We start from the raw sequence: 17652 nt of genomic DNA on the forward strand, positions 1-17652 counted from the left end.
AAGCCAAAGATTGGTGGAGAAACTCAAGTTACCAACAAGCTTTCATTCGAATCAAGCCAGGATCAAATTCGGTACAGGACAATGTGTGAAAGAACTATTATGTGATATTGCTCCCACGAACTCTTGTCATCTTCTTTTGAGATGGGCATTGCTTCATTTTAAAACGCTCAATCTTGATAAATGTTCCCTTTGTTTGAGGCATGACGGACATGAAATGAAGTTGAAATTTATGACACCAAGACAAGCCAAGCATGATCAACATACGTTGAAGGACAAAATAGAAAAAGAAACAATTGAAAAAGAAGAAATATAAACTGCAAAAGGAAGGGAAATTAAAGAAAAAGAAAAGGAAGTAAAGATAAAGATGATGGAAAAGGAAGTAAGGAGATAAGGTGTTTCATCGAAGGCCACCCATGTTTAGTTGCATTCGTTTACGAAAGCGACAACAATGTTGTAAGCCAAAGATTGGTGGAGAAACTCAAGTTACCAACAAGCTTTAATCTGAATCAAGCAAGGATCAAATTCAGTACATGACAATGTGTGAAAGAAGTATTATGTGATATTGCTCCCACGAACTCTTGTCATCTTCTTTAGAGTTGGGCATGGCTTCATTTTAAAACGTTCAATCTTGATGAACGTTCCTTTCATTTGAGGCATGAGGGACATGAAATGAAGTTGAAATTTGTGACACCAAGACAAGCCGAGAAGGATCAACATACATTGAAGGAGAAAATAGAAAAAGAAAGCATAGAAAAAGAAGAAATATAAACTGCAGAAGGAAGGGAAATTGAAGAAAAAGAAAACGAAGTAAAGAAAAACATTATGGAAAAGGTAGCAGTGAACAAGGTGTTTAATCGAAGGCCATCCATGTTCAGTTGCATTCGTTTACGAAAGGGACAACAATGTTGTAAGCCAAAGATTGGTGGAGAAACTCAAGTTACCAACAAGCTTTCATTCGAATCAAGCAAGGATTGAATTCGGTACAAGACAATGTGTGAAAGAAGTATTATGTGATATTGTTCCCACGAACTCTTGTCATCTTCTTTAGAGTTGGGCATGGCTTCATTTTAAAACGTTCAATCTTCATGAACGTTCCCTTCATTTGAGGCATGAGGGACATGTAATGAAGTTGAAATTTGTGACACCAAGACAAGCCAAGAAGGATCAACATACATTGAAGGACAAAATAGAAAAAGAAAGCTTAGAAAAAGAAAAAATATAAACTGCAGAAGGAAGGGAAATTGAAGAAAAAGAAAAGGAAGTAAAGAAAAACATTATGGAAAAGGTAGTAGAGAACAAGGTGTTTAATCGAAGGCCATCCATGTTTAGTTCCATTCGTTTACGAAAGCGACAACAATGTTGTAAGCCAAAGATTGGTGGAGAAACTCTAGTTACCAACAACCTTTCATCCGAATCAAGCAAGGATCAAATTCAGTACATGACAATGTGTAAAAGAAGTATTATGTGATATTGCTCCCACGAACTCTTGTCATCTTCTTTTGAGATGGGCATGACTTCATTTTAAAACGCTCAATCTTGATGAATGTTCCCTTTGTTTGAGGCATGAGGGACATGAAATGATGTTGAAATTTATGACACCGAGACAAGCCAGTAAGGATCAACATATGCTGAAGGAGAAAATAGAAAAAGAAAGAATACAAAAGGAAGGTATATAAACTGTAGAAGGAAGGGAAATAGAAGAAAAAGAAAAGGAAGTAAAGATAAAGATGATGGAAAAGGAAGTAAGGAAATAAGGTGTTTCATCGAAGGCCACCCATGTTTAGTTGCATTCGTTTACGAAAGCGACAACAATGTTGTAAGCCAAAGATTGGTGGAGAAACTCAAGTTACCAACAAGCTTTCATTCGAATCAAGCAAGGATCAAATTCGGTACAGGACAATGTGTGAAAGAACTATTATGTGATATTGCTCCCACGAACTCTTGTCATCTTCTTTTGAGATGGGCATTGCTTCATTTTAAAACGCTCAATCTTGATAAACGTTCCCTTTGTTTGAGGCATGAGGGACATGAAATGAAGTTGAAATTTATGACACCAAGACAAGCCAAGAATGATCAACATACGTTGAAGGACAAAATAGAAAAAGAAAGAATTGAAAAAGAAGAAATATAAACTGCAGAAGGAAGGGACATTAAAGAAAAAGAAAAGGAAGTAAAGATAAAGATGATGGAAAAGGAAGTAAGGAGATAAGGTGTTTCTTCGAAGGCCACCCATGTTTAGTTGCATTCGTTTACGAAAGCGACAACAATGTTGTAAGCCAAAGATTGGTGGAGAAACTCAAGTTACCAACAAGCTTTCATTCGAATCAAGCAAGGATCAAATTCGGTACAGGACAATGTGTGAAAGAACTATTATGTGATATTGCTCCCAGGAACTCGTGTCATCTTCTTTTGAGATGGGCATTGCTTCATTTTAAAACGCTCAATCTTGATAAACGTTCCCTTTGTTTGAGGCATGAGGGACATGAAATGAAGTTGAAATTTATGACACCAAGACAAGCCAGTAAGGATCAACATAGGCTGAAGGAGAAAATAGAAAAAGAAAGAATAGAAAAAGAAGAAATATAAACTGTAGAAGGAGGGGAAATTGAAGAAAAAGAAAAGGAAGTAAAGATAAAGATGATGGAAAAGGAAGTAAGGAAATAAGGTGTTTCATCGAAGGCCACCCATGTTTAGTTGCATTTGTTTACGAAAGCGACAACAATGTTGTAAGCCAAAGATTGGTGGAGAAACTCAAGTTACCAACAAGTTTTAATCCGAATCAAGCAAGGATCAAATTCAGTACATGACAATGTGTGAAAGAAGTATTATGTGATATTGCTCCCACGAACTCTTGTCATCTTCTTTTGAGATGGGCATGGCTTCATTTTAAATCGCTCAATCTTGATGAACGTTCCCTTTGTTTAAGGCATGAGGGACATGAAATGATGTTGAAATTTATGACACCAAGACAAGCCAGAAAGGATCAACATAGGCTGAAGGAGAAAATAGAAAAAGAAAGAATAGAAAAGGAAGACATATAATCTGTAGAAGGAAGGGAAATTGAAGAAAAAGAAAAGGAAGTAAAGAAAAAGATTATGGAAAACGTAGTAGAGAACAAGGTGTTTAATCGAAGGCCACCCACGTTTAGTTGCATTCGTTTACGAAAGCGACAACAATGTTGTAAGCCAAAGATTGGTGGAGAAACTCAAGTTACCAACAAGTTTTAATCTGAATCAAGCAAGGATCAAACTCAGTACATGACAATGTGTGAAAGGAGTATTATGTGATATTGCTCCCACGAACTCTTGTCATCTTCTTTTGAGACTGGCATGGCTTCATTTTAAATCGCTCAATCTTGATGAACGTTCCCTTTGTTTGAGGCATGAGGGACATGGAATGATGTTGAAATTTATGAAACCAAGACAAGCCAGTAAGGATCAACATAGGCTGAAGGAGAAAATAGAAAAAGAAAGAATAGAAAAGGAAGCAATATAAACTGTAGAAGGAAGAGTAATAGAAGAAAAAGAAAAGGAAGTAAAGATAAAGATGATGGAAAAGGAAGTAAGGAAATAAGGTGTTTCATCGAAGGCCACCCATGTTTAGTTGCATTCGTTTACGAAAGCGACAACAATGTTGTAAGCCAAAGATTGGTGGAGAAACTCAAGTTACCAACAAGCTTTCATTCGAATCAAGCAAGGATCAAATTCAGTACATGACAATGTGTGAAAGAAGTATTATGTGATATTGCTCCCACGAACTCTTGTCATCTTCTTTTGAGATGGGCATGGCTTCATTTTAAATCGCTCAATCTTGATGAACGTTCCCTTTGTTTGAGGCATGAGGGACATGGAATGATGTTGAAATTTATGAAACCAAGACAAGCCAGTAAGGATCAACATAGGCTGAAGGAGAAAATAGAAAAAGAAAGAATAGAAAACGAAGCAATATAAACTGTAGAAGGAAGGGAAATAGAAGAAAAAGAAAAGGAAGTAATGATAAAGATGATGGAAAAGGAAGTAAGGAAATAAGGTGTTTCATCGAAGGCCACCCATGTTTAGTTGCATTCGTTTACGAAAGCGACAACAATGTTGTAAGCCAAAGATTGGTGGAGAAACTCAAGTTACCAACAAGCTTTCATTCGAATCAAGCAAGGATCAAATTCAGTACATGACAATGTGTGAAAGAAGTATTATGTGATATTGCTCCCACGAACTCTTGTCATCTTCTTTTGAGATGGGCATGGCTTCATTTTAAAACGCTCAATCTTGATGAACGTTCCCTTTGTTTGAGGCATGAGGGACATGAAATGATGTTGAAATTTATGACACCAAGACAAGCCAGTAAGGATCAACATAGGCTGAAGGAGAAAATAGAAAAAGAAAGAATAGAAAAGGAAGCAATATAAACTGTAGAAGGAAGGGAAATAGAAGAAAAAGAAAAGGAAGTGAAGATAAAGGTGATGGAAAAGGAAGTAAGGAAATAAGGTGTTTCATCGAAGGCCACCCATGTTTAGTTGCATTCGTTTACGAAAGCGACAACAATGTTGTAAGCCAAAGATTGGTGGAGAAACTCAAGTTACCAACAAGCTTTCATTCGAATCAAGCCAGGATCAAATTCGGTACAGGACAATGTGTGAAAGAACTATTATGTGATATTGCTCCCACAAACTCTTGTCATCTTCTTTTGAGATGGGCATTGCTTCATTTTAAAACGCTCAATCTTGATAAACGTTCCCTTTGTTTGAGGCATGAGGGACATGAAATGAAGTTGAAATTTATGACACCAAGACAAGCCAAGAATGATCAACATACGTTGAAGGACAAAATAGAAAAAGAAAGAATTGAAAAAGAAGTAATATAAACTGCAAAAGGAAGGGAAATTAAAGAAAAAGAAAAGGAAGTAAAGATAAAGATGATGGAAAAGGAAGTAAGGAGATAAGGTGTTTCATCGAAGGCCACCCATGTTTAGTTGCATTCGTTTACGAAAGCGACAACAATGTTGTAAGCCAAAGATTGGTGGAGAAACTCAAGTTACCAACAAGCTTTCATTCGAATCAAGCAAGGATCAAATTCAGTACATGACAATGTGTGAAAGAACTATTATGTGATATTGCTCCCACGAACTCTTGTCATCTTCTTTTGAGATGGGCATGGCTTCATTTTAAAACGCTCAATCTTGATGAACGTTCCCTATGTTTGAGGCATGAAGGACATGAAATGATGTTGAAATTTATGACACCAAGACAAGCCAGTAAGGATCAACATAGGCTGAAGGAGAAAATAGAAAAAGAAAGAATAGAAAAGGAAGCAATATAAACTGTAGAAGGAAGGGAAATAGAAGAAAAAGAAAAGGAAGTGAAGATAAAGGTGATGGAAAAGGAAGTAAGGAAATAAGGTGTTTCATCGAAGGCCACCCATGTTTAGTTGCATTCGTTTACGAAAGCGACAACAATGTTGTAAGCCAAAGATTGGTGGAGAAACTCAAGTTACCAACAAGCTTTCATTCGAATCAAGCAAGGATCAAATTCGGTACAGGACAATGTGTGAAAGAACTATTATGTGATATTGCTCCCACGAACTCTTGTCATCTTCTTTTGAGATGGGCATTGCTTCATTTTAAAACGCTCAATCTTGATAAACGTTCCCTTTGTTTGAGGCATGAGGGACATGAAATGAAGTTGAAATTTATGACACCAAGACAAGCCAGTAAGGATCAACATAGGCTGAAGGAGAAAATAGAAAAAGAAAGAATAGAAAAAGAAGAAATATAAACTGTAGAAGGAGGGGAAATTGAAGAAAAAGAAAAGGAAGTAAAGAAAAAGATTATGGAAAAGGTAGTAGAGAACAAGGTTTTTAATCGAAGGCCACCCATGTTTCGTTGCATTCGTTTACGAAAGCGACAACAATGTTGTAAGCCAAAGATTGGTGGAGAAACTCAAGTTACCAACAAGCTTTCATTCGAATCAAGCAAGGATCAAATTCAGTACATGACAATGTGTGAAAGAACTATTATGTGATATTGCTCCCACGAACTCTTGTCATCTTCTTTTGAGATGGGCATGGCTTCATTTTAAATCGCTCAATCTTGATGAACGTTCCCTTTGTTTGAGGCATGAGGGACATGAAATGATGTTGAAATTTATGACACCAAGACAAGCCAGAAAGGATCAACATAGGCTGAAGGAGAAAATAGAAAAAGAAAGAATAGAAAAGGAAGACATATAATCTGTAGAAGGAAGGGAAATTGAAGAAAAAGAAAAGGAAGTAAAGATAAAGATGATGGAAAAGGAAGTCGGGAAATAAGGTGTTTCATCGAAGGCCATCCATGTTCAATTGCATTCATTTACGAAAGGGACAACAATGTTGTAAGCCAAAGATTGGTGGAGAAACTCAAATTACCAACAAGCTTTCATTCGAATCAAGCAAGGATCAAATTCGGTACAGGACAATGTGCGAAAGAACTATTATGTGATATTGCTCCCACGAACTCCTGTCATCTTCTTTTGAGATGGGCATTGCTTCATTTTAAAACGCTCAATCTTGATAAACGTTCCCGGTGTTTGAGGCATGAGGGACATGAAATGAAGTTGAAATTTATAACACCAAGACAAGCCAAGAATGATCAGCATACGTTGAAGGACAACATAGAAAAAGAAAGAATTGAAAAAGAAGAAATATAAACTGCAGAAGGAAGGAAAATTAAAGAAAAAGAAAAGGAAGTAAAGAAAAAGATTTTGGAAAAGGTAGTAGAGAACAAGGTGTTTAATCGAAGGCCACCCACGTTTAGTTGCATTCGTTTACGAAAGCGACAACAATGTTGTAAGCCAAAGATTGGTGGAGAAACTCAAGTTACCAACAAGTTTTAATCTGAATCAAGCAAGGATCAAATTCAGTACATGACAATGTGTGAAAGAAGTATTATGTGATATTGCTCCCACGAACTCTTGTCATCTTCTTTTGAGATGGGCATGGCTTCATTTTAAATCGCTCAATCTTGATGAACGTTCCCTTTGTTTGAGGCATGAGGGACATGGAATGATGTTGAAATTTATGAAACCAAGACAAGCCAGTAAGGATCAACATAGGCTGAAGGAGACAATAGAAAAAGAAAGAATAGAAAAGGAAGCAATATAAACTGTAGAAGGAAGAGAAATAGAAGAAAAAGAAAAGGAAGTAAAGATAGAGATGATGGAAAAGGAAGTAAGGAAATAAGGTGTTTCATCGAAGGCCACCCATGTTTAGTTGCATTCGTTTACGAAAGCGACAACAATCTTGTAAGCCAAAGATTGGTGGAGAAACTCAAGTTACCAACAAGCTTTCATTCGAATCAAGCAAGGATCAAATTCAGTACATGACAATGTGTGAAAGAAGTATTATGTGATATTGCTCCCACGAACTCTTGTCATCTTCTTTTGAGATGGGCATGGCTTCATTTTAAATCGCTCAATCTTGATGAACGTTCCCTTTGTTTGAGGCATGAGGGACATGGAATGATGTTGAAATTTATGAAACCAAGACAAGCCAGTAAGGATCAACATAGGCTGAAGGAGAAAATAGAAAAAGAAAGAATAGAAAACGAAGCAATATAAATTGTAGAAGGAAGGGAAATAGAAGAAAAAGAAAAGGAAGTAAAGATAAAGATGATGGAAAAGGAAGAAAGGAAATAAGGTGTTTCATCGAAGGCCACCCATGTTTAGTTGCATTCGTTTACGAAAGCGACAACAATGTTGTAAGCCAAAGATTGGTGGAGAAACTCAAGTTACCAACAAGCTTTCATTCGAATCAAGCAAGGATCAAATTCAGTACATGACAATGTGTGAAAGAACTATTATGTGATATTGCTCCCACGAACTCTTGTCATCTTCTTTTGAGATGGGCATGGCTTCATTTTAAAACGCTCAATCTTGATGAACGTTCCCTTTGTTTGAGGCATGAGGGACATGAAATGATGTTGAAATTTATGACACCAAGACAAGCCAGTAAGGATCAACATAGGCTGAAGGAGAAAATAGAAAAAGAAAGAATAGAAAAGGAAGCAATATAAACTGTAGAAGGAAGGGAAATAGAAGAAAAAGAAAAGGAAGTGAAGATAAAGGTGATGGAAAAGGAAGTAAGGAAATAAGGTGTTTCATCGAAGGCCACCCATGTTTAGTTGCATTCGTTTACGAAAGCGACAACAATGTTGTAAGCCAAAGATTGGTGGAGAAACTCAAGTTACCAACAAGCTTTCATTCGAATCAAGCCAGGATCAAATTCGGTACAGGACAATGTGTGAAAGAACTATTATGTGATATTGCTCCCACGAACTCTTGTCATCTTCTTTTGAGATGGGCATTGCTTCATTTTAAAACGCTCAATCTTGATAAACGTTCCCTTTGTTTGAGGCATGAGGGACATGAAATGAAGTTGAAATTTATGACACCAAGACAAGCCAAGAATGATCAACATACGTTGAAGGACAAAATAGAAAAAGAAAGAATTGAAAAAGAAGTAATATAAACTGCAAAAGGAAGGGAAATTAAAGAAAAAGAAAAGGAAGTAAAGATAAAGATGATGGAAAAGGAAGTAAGGAAATAAGGTGTTTCATCGAAGGCCACCCATGTTTAGTTGCATTCGTTTACGAAAGCGACAACAATGTTGTAAGCCAAAGATTGGTGGATAAACTCAAGTTACCAACAAGCTTTCGTTCGAATCAAGCCAGGATCAAATTCGGTACAGGACAATGTGTGAAAGAACTATTATGTGATATTGCTCCCACGAACTCTTGTCATCTTCTTTTGAGATGGGCATTGCTTCATTTTAAAACGCTCAATCTTGATAAACGTTCCCTTTGTTTGAGGCATGAGGGACATGAAATGAAGTTGAAATTTATGACACCAAGACAAGCCAAAAATGATCAACATACGTTGAAGGACAAAATAGAAAAAGAAAGAATTGAAAAAGAAGTAATATAAACTGCAAAAGGAAGGGAAATTAAAGAAAAAGAAAATGAAGTAAAGATAAAGATGATGGAAAAGGAAGTAAGGAGATAAGGTGTTTCATCGAAGGCCACCCATGTTTAGTTGCATTCGTTTACGAAAGCGACAACAATGTTGTAAGCCAAAGATTGGTGGAGAAACTCAAGTTACCAACAAGCTTTCATTCGAATCAAGCAAGGATCAAATTCAGTACATGACAATGTGTGAAAGAACTATTATGTGATATTGCTCCCACGAACTCTTGTCATCTTCTTTTGAGATGGGCATGGCTTCATTTTAAAACGCTCAATCTTGATGAACGTTCCCTATGTTTGAGGCATGAGGGACATTCAATGATGTTGAAATTTATGACACCAAGACAAGCCAGTAAGGATCAACATAGGCTGAAGGAGAAAATAGAAAAAGAAAGAATAGAAAAGGAAGCAATATAAACTGTAGAAGGAAGGGAAATAGAAGAAAAAGAAAAGGAAGTGAAGATAAAGGTGATGGAAAAGGAAGTAAGGAAATAAGGTGTTTCATCGAAGGCCACCCATGTTTAGTTGCATTCGTTTACGAAAGCGACAACAATGTTGTAAGCCAAAGATTGGTGGAGAAACTCAAGTTACCAACAAGCTTTCATTCGAATCAAGCCAGGATCAAATTCGGTACAGGACAATGTGTGAAAGAACTATTATGTGATATTGCTCCCACGAACTCTTGTCATCTTCTTTTGAGATGGGCATTGCTTCATTTTAAAACGCTCAATCTTGATAAACGTTCCCTTTGTTTGAGGCATGAGGGACATGAAATGAAGTTGAAATTTATGACACCAAGACAAGCCAAGAATGATCAACATACGTTGAAGGACAAAATAGAAAAAGAAAGAATTGAAAAAGAAGTAATATAAACTGCAAAAGGAAGGGAAATTAAAGAAAAAGAAAAGGAAGTAAAGATAAAGATGATGGAAAAGGAAGTAAGGAAATAAGGTGTTTCATCGAAGGCCACCCATGTTTAGTTGCATTCGTTTACGAAAGCGACAACAATGTTGTAAGCCAAAGATTGGTGGAGAAACTCAAGTTACCAACAAGCTTTCGTTCGAATCAAGCCAGGATCAAATTCGGTATAGGACAATGTGTGAAAGAACTATTATGTGATATTGCTCCCACGAACTCTTGTCATCTTCTTTTGAGATGGGCATTGCTTCATTTTAAAACGCTCAATCTTGATAAACGTTCCCTTTGTTTGAGGCATGAGGGACATGAAATGAAGTTGAAATTTATGACACCAAGACAAGCCAAGAATGATCAACATACGTTGAAGGACAAAATAGAAAAAGAAAGAATTGAAAAAGAAGTAATATAAACTGCAAAAGGAAGGGAAATTAAAGAAAAAGAAAATGAAGTAAAGATAAAGATGATGGAAAAGGAAGTAAGGAGATAAGGTGTTTCATCGAAGGCCACCCATGTTTAGTTGCATTCGTTTACGAAAGCGACAACAATGTTGTAAGCCAAAGATTGGTGGAGAAACTCAAGTTACCAACAAGCTTTCATTCGAATCAAGCAAGGATCAAATTCAGTACATGACAATGTGTGAAAGAACTATTATGTGATATTGCTCCCACGAACTCTTGTCATCTTCTTTTGAGATGGGCATGGCTTCATTTTAAAACGCTCAATCTTGATGAACGTTCCCTATGTTTGAGGCATGAGGGACATGAAATGATGTTGAAATTTATGACACCAAGACAAGCCAGTAAGGATCAACATAGGCTGAAGGAGAAAATAGAAAAAGAAAGAATAGAAAAGGAAGCAATATAAACTGTAGAAGGAAGGGAAATAGAAGAAAAAGAAAAGGAAGTGAAGATAAAGGTGATGGAAAAGGAAGTAAGGAAATAAGGTGTTTCATCGAAGGCCACCCATGTTTAGTTGCATTCGTTTACGAAAGCGACAACAATGTTGTAAGCCAAAGATTGGTGGAGAAACTCAAGTTACCAACAAGCTTTCATTCGAATCAAGCAAGGATCAAATTCGGTACAGGACAATGTGTGAAAGAACTACTATGTGATATTGCTCCCACGAACTCTTGTCATCTTCTTTTGAGATCGGCATTGCTTCATTTTAAAACGCTCAATCTTGATAAACGTTCCCTTTGTTTGAGGCATGAGGGACATGAAATGAAGTTGAAATTTAGGACACCAAGACAAGCCAGTAAGGATCAACATAGGCTGAAGGAGAAAATAGAAAAAGAAAGAATAGAAAAAGAAGAAATATAAACTGTAGAAGGAGGGGAAATTGAAGAAAAAGAAAAGGAAGTAAAGAAATAGATTATGGAAAAGGTAGTAGAGAACAAGGTTTTTAATCGAAGGCCACCCATGTTTTGTTGCATTCGTTTACGAAAGCGACAACAATGTTGTAAGCCAAAGATTGGTGGAGAAACTCAAGTTACCAACAAGTTTTAATCCGAATCAAGCAAGGATCAAATTCAGTACATGACAATGTGTGAAAGAAGTATTATGTGATATTGCTCCCACGAACTCTTGTCATCTTCTTTTGAGATGGGCATGGCTTCATTTTAAATCGCTCAATCTTGATGAACGTTCCCTTTGTTTGAGGCATGAGGGACATGAAATGATGTTGAAATTTATGACACCAAGACAAGCCAGAAAGGATCAACATAGGCTGAAGGAGAAAATAGAAAAAGAAAGAATAGAAAAGGAAGACATATAATCTGTAGAAGGAAGGGAAATTGAAGAAAAAGAAAAGGAAGTAAAGATAAAGATGATGGAAAAGGAAGTCGGGAAATAAGGTGTTTCATCGAAGGCCATCCATGTTCAATTGCATTCATTTACGAAAGGGACAACAATGTTGTAAGCCAAAGATTGGTGGAGAAACTCAAGTTACCAACAAGCTTTCATTCGAATCAAGCAAGGATCAAATTCGGTACAGGACAATGTGCGAAAGAACTATTATGTGATATTGCTCCCACGAACTCTTGTCATCTTCTTTTGAGATGGGCATTGCGTCATTTTAAAACGCTCAATCTTGATAAACGTTCCCGGTGTTTGAGGCATGAGGGACATGAAATGAAGTTGAAATTTATAACACCAAGACAACCCAAGAATGATCAACATACGTTGAAGGACAAAATAGAAAAAGAAAGAATTGAAAAAGAAGAAATATAAACTGCAGAAGGAAGGAAAATTAAAGAAAAAGAAAAGGAAGTAAAGAAAAAGATTTTGGAAAAGGTAGTAGAGAACAAGGTGTTTAATCGAAGGCCACCCACGTTTAGTTGCATTCGTTTACGAAAGCGACAACAGTGTTGTAAGCCAAAGATTGGTGGAGAAACTCAAGTTACCAACAAGTTTTAATCTGAATCAAGCAAGGATCAAATTCAGTACATGACAATGTGTGAAAGAAGTATTATGTGATATTGCTCCCACGAACTCTTGTCATCTTCTTTTGAGATGGGCATGGCTTCATTTTAAATCGCTCAATCTTGATGAACGTTCCCTTTGTTTGAGGCATGAGGGACATGGAATGATGTTGAAATTTATGAAACCAAGACAAGCCAGTAAGGATCAACATAGGCTGAAGGAGAAAATAGAAAAAGAAAGAATAGAAAAGGAAGCAATATAAACTGTAGAAGGAAGAGTAATAGAAGAAAAAGAAAAGGAAGTAAAGATAAAGATGATGGAAAAGGAAGTAAGGAAATAAGGTGTTTCATCGAAGGCCACCCATGTTTAGTTGCATTCGTTTACGAAAGCGACAACAATGTTGTAAGCCAAAGATTGGTGGAGAAACTCAAGTTACCAACAAGCTTTCATTCGAATCAAGCAAGGATCAAATTCAGTACATGACAATGTGTGAAAGAAGTATTATGTGATATTGCTCCCACGAACTCTTGTCATCTTCTTTTGAGATGGGCATGGCTTCATTTTAAATCGCTCAATCTTGATGAACGTTCCCTTTGTTTGAGGCATGAGGGACATGGAATGATGTTGAAATTTATGAAACCAAGACAAGCCAGTAAGGATCAACATAAGCTGAAGGAGAAAATAGAAAAAGAAAGAATAGAAAACGAAGCAATATAAATTGTAGAAGGAAGGGAAATAGAAGAAAAAGAAAAGGAAGTAAAGATAAAGATGATGGAAAAGGAAGTAAGGAAATAAGGTGTTTCATCGAAGGCCACCCATGTTTAGTTGCATTCGTTTACGAAAGCGACAACAATGTTGTAAGCCAAAGATTGGTGGAGAAACTCAAGTTACCAACAAGCTTTCATTCGAATCAAGCAAGGATCAAATTCAGTACATGACAATGTGTGAAAGAACTATTATGTGATATTGCTCCCACGAACTCTTGTCATCTTCTTTTGAGATGGGCATGGCTTCATTTTAAAACGCTCAATCTTGATGAACGTTCCCTTTGTTTGAGGCATGAGGGACATGAAATGATGTTGAAATTTATGACACCAAGACAAGCCAGTAAGGATCAACATAGGCTGAAGGAGAAAATAGAAAAAGAAAGAATAGAAAAGGAAGCAATATAAACTGTAGAAGGAAGGGAAATAGAAGAAAAAGAAAAGGAAGTGAAGATAAAGGTGATGGAAAAGGAAGTAAGGAAATAAGGTGTTTCATCGAAGGCCACCCATGTTTAGTTGCATTCGTTTACGAAAGCGACAACAATGTTGTAAGCCAAAGATTGGTGGAGAAACTCAAGTTACCAACAAGCTTTCATTCGAATCAAGCAAGGATCAAATTCAGTACATGACAATGTGTGAAAGAACTATTATGTGATATTGCTCCCACGAACTCTTGTCATCTTCTTTTGAGATGGGCATGACTTCATTTTAAAACGCTCAATCTTGATGAACGTTCCCTTTGTTTGAGGCATGAGGGACATGAAATGATGTTGAAATTTATGACACCAAGACAAGCCAGTAAGGATCAACATAGGCTGAAGGAGAAAATAGAAAAAGAAAGAATAGAAAAGGAAGCAATATAAACTGTAGAAGGAAGGGAAATAGAAGAAAAAGAAAAGGAAGTGAAGATAAAGGTGATGGAAAAGGAAGTAAGGAAATAAGGTGTTTCATCGAAGGCCACCCATGTTTAGTTGCATTCGTTTACGAAAGCGACAACAATGTTGTAAGCCAAAGATTGGTGGAGAAACTCAAGTTACCAACAAGCTTTCATTCGAATCAAGCAAGGATCAAATTCGGTACAGGACAATGTGTGAAAGAACTATTATGTGATATTGCTCCCACGAACTCTTGTCATCTTCTTTTGAGATGGGCATGGCTTCATTTTAAATCGCTCAATCTTGATGAACGTTCCCTTTGTTTGAGGCATGAGGGACATGGAATGATGTTGAAATTTATGAAACCAAGACAAGCCAGTAAGGATCAACATAAGCTGAAGGAGAAAATAGAAAAAGAAAGAATAGAAAACGAAGCAATATAAATTGTAGAAGGAAGGGAAATAGAAGAAAAAGAAAAGGAAGTAAAGATAAAGATGATGGAAAAGGAAGTAAGGAAATAAGGTGTTTCATCGAAGGCCACCCATGTTTAGTTGCATTCGTTTACGAAAGCGACAACAATGTTGTAAGCCAAAGATTGGTGGAGAAACTCAAGTTACCAACAAGCTTTCATTCGAATCAAGCAAGGATCAAATTCAGTACATGACAATGTGTGAAAGAACTATTATGTGATATTGCTCCCACGAACTCTTGTCATCTTCTTTTGAGATGGGCATGACTTCATTTTAAAACGCTCAATCTTGATGAACGTTCCCTTTGTTTGAGGCATGAGGGACATGAAATGATGTTGAAATTTATGACACCAAGACAAGCCAGTAAGGATCAACATAGGCTGAAGGAGAAAATAGAAAAAGAAAGAATAGAAAAGGAAGCAATATAAACTGTAGAAGGAAGGGAAATAGAAGAAAAAGAAAAGGAAGTGAAGATAAAGGTGATGGAAAAGGAAGTAAGGAAATAAGGTGTTTCATCGAAGGCCACCCATGTTTAGTTGCATTCGTTTACGAAAGCGACAACAATGTTGTAAGCCAAAGATTGGTGGAGAAACTCAAGTTACCAACAAGCTTTCATTCGAATCAAGCAAGGATCAAATTCGGTACAGGACAATGTGTGAAAGAACTATTATGTGATATTGCTCCCACGAACTCTTGTCATCTTCTTTTGAGATGGGCATTGCTTCATTTTAAAACGTTCCCTTTGTTTGAGGCATGAGGGACATGAAATGAAGTTGAAATTTATGACACCAAGACAAGCCAAGAATGATCAACATACGTTGAAGGACAAAATAGAAAAAGAAAGAATTGAAAAAGAAGTAATATAAACTGCAAAAGGAAGGGAAATTAAAGAAAAAGAAAAGGAAGTAAAGATAAAGATGATGGAAAAGGAAGTAAGGAAATAAGGTGTTTCATCGAAGGCCACCCATGTTTAGTTGCATTCGTTTACGAAAGCGACAACAATGTTGTAAGCCAAAGATTGGTGGAGAAACTCAAGTTACCAACAAGCTTTCATTCGAATCAAGCAAGGATCAAATTCAGTACATGACAATGTGTGAAAGAACTATTATGTGATATTGCTCCCACGAACTCTTGTCATCTTCTTTTGAGATGGGCATGGCTTCATTTTAAAACGCTCAATCTTGATGAACGTTCCCTATGTTTGAGGCATGAGGGACATGAAATGATGTTGAAATTTATGACACCAAGACAAGCCAGTAAGGATCAACATAGGCTGAAGGACAAAATAGAAAAAGAAAGAATTGAAAAAGAAGAAATATAAACTGCAGAAGGAAGGAAAATTAAAGAAAAAGAAAAGGAAGTAAAGAAAAAGATTTTGGAAAAGGTAGTAGAGAACAAGGTGTTTAATCGAAGGCCACCCACGTTTAGTTGCATTCGTTTACGAAAGCGACAACAGTGTTGTAAGCCAAAGATTGGTGGAGAAACTCAAGTTACCAACAAGTTTTAATCTGAATCAAGCAAGGATCAAATTCAGTACATGACAATGTGTGAAAGAAGTATTATGTGATATTGCTCCCACGAACTCTTGTCATCTTCTTTTGAGATGGGCATGGCTTCATTTTAAATCGCTCAATCTTGATGAACGTTCCCTTTGTTTGAGGCATGAGGGACATGGAATGATGTTGAAATTTATGAAACCAAGACAAGCCAGTAAGGATCAACATAGGCTGAAGGAGAAAATAGAAAAAGAAAGAATAGAAAAGGAAGCAATATAAACTGTAGAAGGAAGAGTAATAGAAGAAAAAGAAAAGGAAGTAAAGATAAAGATGATGGAAAAGGAAGTAAGGAAATAAGGTGTTTCATCGAAGGCCACCCATGTTTAGTTGCATTCGTTTACGAAAGCGACAACAATGTTGTAAGCCAAAGATTGGTGGAGAAACTCAAGTTACCAACAAGCTTTCATTCGAATCAAGCAAGGATCAAATTCAGTACATGACAATGTGTGAAAGAAGTATTATGTGATATTGCTCCCACGAACTCTTGTCATCTTCTTTTGAGATGGGCATGGCTTCATTTTAAATCGCTCAATCTTGATGAACGTTCCCTTTGTTTGAGGCATGAGGGACATGGAATGATGTTGAAATTTATGAAACCAAGACAAGCCAGTAAGGATCAACATAAGCTGAAGGAGAAAATAGAAAAAGAAAGAATAGAAAACGAAGCAATATAAATTGTAGAAGGAAGGGAAATAGAAGAAAAAGAAAAGGAAGTAAAGATAAAGATGATGGAAAAGGAAGTAAGGAAATAAGGTGTTTCATCGAAGGCCACCCATGTTTAGTTGCATTCGTTTACGAAAGCGACAACAATGTTGTAAGCCAAAGATTGGTGGAGAAACTCAAGTTACCAACAAGCTTTCATTCGAATCAAGCAAGGATCAAATTCAGTACATGACAATGTGTGAAAGAACTATTATGTGATATTGCTCCCACGAACTCTTGTCATCTTCTTTTGAGATGGGCATGACTTCATTTTAAAACGCTCAATCTTGATGAACGTTCCCTTTGTTTGAGGCATGAGGGACATGAAATGATGTTGAAATTTATGACACCAAGACAAGCCAGTAAGGATCAACATAGGCTGAAGGAGAAAATAGAAAAAGAAAGAATAGAAAAGGAAGCAATATAAACTGTAGAAGGAAGGGAAATAGAAGAAAAAGAAAAGGAAGTGAAGATAAAGGTGATGGAAAAGGAAGTAAGGAAATAAGGTGTTTCATCGAAGGCCACCCATGTTTAGTTGCATTCGTTTACGAAAGCGACAACAATGTTGTAAGCCAAAGATTGGTGGAGAAACTCAAGTTACCAACAAGCTTTCATTCGAATCAAGCAAGGATCAAATTCGGTACAGGACAATGTGTGAAAGAACTATTATGTGATATTGCTCCCACGAACTCTTGTCATCTTCTTTTGAGATGGGCATTGCTTCATTTTAAAACGTTCCCTTTGTTTGAGGCATGAGGGACATGAAATGAAGTTGAAATTTATGACACCAAGACAAGCCAAGAATGATCAACATACGTTGAAGGACAAAATAGAAAAAGAAAGAATTGAAAAAGAAGTAATATAAACTGCAAAAGGAAGGGAAATTAAAGAAAAAGAAAAGGAAGTAAAGATAAAGATGATGGAAAAGGAAGTAAGGAAATAAGGTGTTTCATCGA

Source organism: Vigna unguiculata, chromosome 7 (assembly GCF_037176805.1).
Source record: "Vigna unguiculata cultivar grain cowpea cultivar isolate G323 ecotype 2 chromosome 7, ASM3717680v1, whole genome shotgun sequence".
Classification (NCBI taxonomy): Eukaryota; Viridiplantae; Streptophyta; class Magnoliopsida; order Fabales; family Fabaceae; genus Vigna; species Vigna unguiculata.